Below are 2346 nucleotides of genomic sequence, written 5' to 3'. Positions count from 1 at the left end.
GGAATGGCTTCAAGCTCCAACAGGGGAGGTTTAGATTGAACATTAGGAAAGAATTTTTCACCGAAAGAGTGGTCGGGCATTGGAACAGGCTGCCCAGGGAGGTGGTGGAGTCACCATCCCTGGCTGTGTTTAAGGGCCGTTTAGATGCAGTGCTGAGGGACATGGGGTAGGGGAGGACTTTGTAGAGTAGGGGAGATGGTTGGACTCGATGATCCCAAGGGTCTCTTCCAACCTCAATGATTCTATGATTCTATGTTCCCTGGCGTATTTGCGTGGTTCTATGTGTGGTTTCAGAATGCCTCATGCCAGTCTCCTGGGTTGCTGCAATCCTCTTTCTTTAAGCTTTAGTTCATAGAATGATTTCCTATCAAAGAATATCAAGATATTTCTTCCAATTAATATCTGAGTCAGTCTCAATACAGCTGTACTTAATCTCAGTATTAAGCGTGAATAGGTACATTTGCCTAGGCTCAGGTTAGGTTGCCACCCATGGAAAGCTACCAGCCAATTCAGTGTCTCTGTCCCTACCAGCTTCCAAAGGTAAAACAGCTGAAACAGTGTGATACCTTATCTAGTGGTGGACATTCCAGGAGGGCTTGGGGGCTCTGTGCCTTCAGTACCCTCTGGAAATGGTGCAGAAAGCCATGGACAGAGAGAAACAGAAGGGCAATTAGGCAGAGAGGCAAGAAAGACAGGCAGCGCAGGACAGGTCTGTGGAGAGGGAGCTGCAGGGTTGGTACAGGTGACATGGCAGTCAGTCCCGGAGTGTTTTAGAACTTAATATTCACAGCTGTGATAACCACACACTGCCCAGCTCTGCCTTACTCATTTAGAGCCTGCATCTCTGCAATATCCTCGCTGAAGTCCCTCCTTGACTCCTGTGTGTTGCGGATGCTGTTGTGTGTCTGCTGGGGAGGTCTGCTTATAAAAAAATGGCTCCGGGGTTTGTGTGCTGACAGACTACTAGGGCTTCTGACACAAATACAACTATTCTGATGAGTAGTGGTTTCTACTGCACACTCTAAAACTGGTCTAAGTGTGGAGAAATTTGTTCAAGTGAGCTTCAAGAGACTAAAGGGCAGGCAAGAGTTTGAGTCCTTGCTGGGCAGGACACCTGCCTGTTGGAAACCTGACAGGAATGCTTGTCCTTTGGCCTTTGTGGGCTCTTTGTTATTCTTAGTGCCCAGCAAATTAAGGCATAAATTTGGACAGATTAGTTAAAATTTGTACTAGCAGATCGGTCTATGCAGTATGGCTGGAGGATCTGGCCAATATGAAGGTGCCTATTAAATCATATTCCTAACAAAGCCGACCACCACTGAAGATCAGAACTCCTTTTTCTTCTACATGGCATTTGTGCTGAAAGCACCAAATTTCCAGTTCAGCCCCCTTGTGCTAACTACAGAACTGCTAAATGTCTGGAACAGCCCTCATTGTAATCTAGTTCTGTGAAAATGAGATTGACTGTGGTCTAAGCAAAGGGAGGAGAATCCAGAATGGGAGATAAATCTTGTTCCCATCTTTCCAAGAACTTTTTTTTTTTCTGATATTGAGGTACAAATAACAACAGAGAAAACAACAACAAAAAACTATAGAAGCCCAACTGGCATATATTTAGTGCCAGTGGCTGGTTTCAGGGTCTTGCCTGTATATTATAGACCTCATATGTATATGCCTGTATGTATATATTATATAAAATATTATAAAAGGCAAACCCTGGATAAGTTTGCTGAAGCTTGCTGGGAAAAGACTGGATGTCCTGGTAATTCTTTCCTTCTCTCTGGCTTTCTGCGATGTTGTAAAGGGTTGTCTCATCCTTGTTAACTCTTTAATTCCGGGTTACGGGTACGTCCCTGCAAGGAGCGCTTTCCAAGCTCTGTGTGACAGACCCCCATTCACAACCAAATGGCGAAGGAGGTCGCGCCTGACCCCGCACGGTCACCGCCGGCAGAGCGGGGCGGGGGGGGCGGTTTGGCGCAGTTCTGCCCCGCAGGCGGCAGGTGGCAGCACCGCGCAGCGCCTTCGGCCGCGCAGCCTCCGCGGCCGCCCGCGGGGAGAGGCGGGGCCGGGCGCGAGGCGAAGGCGGGAGCGTTTCTCCCGCGCTGAAAGACTGGGCTTTTGTCCCGACGGCGCTCCCCTCCGCGCCCCCTCCCCCGGTCAGCTCTGCCCGTCCGCCCCGGCCCCCCCAGCTCCGCACGGGTGGATTCCTTGCTCTTCTGAGCAGCTGCTCCCCGGGCAGGTTTGGGACGCGGAGCTTTGGGAAGGGCTGGTCACTGAGAGTCACTGAGAGACAGTAAACGGGACCACACGTGCAAAGACATTTGGCTACTTTTTTTTTTTTTTTTT

The sequence above is a fragment of the Calidris pugnax genome, unplaced genomic scaffold, assembly GCF_001431845.1.
Source record: "Calidris pugnax isolate Ruff unplaced genomic scaffold, ASM143184v1 scaffold203, whole genome shotgun sequence".
Lineage (NCBI taxonomy): Eukaryota > Metazoa > Chordata > Aves > Charadriiformes > Scolopacidae > Calidris > Calidris pugnax.
This window is presented reverse-complemented; position numbering follows the sequence as displayed.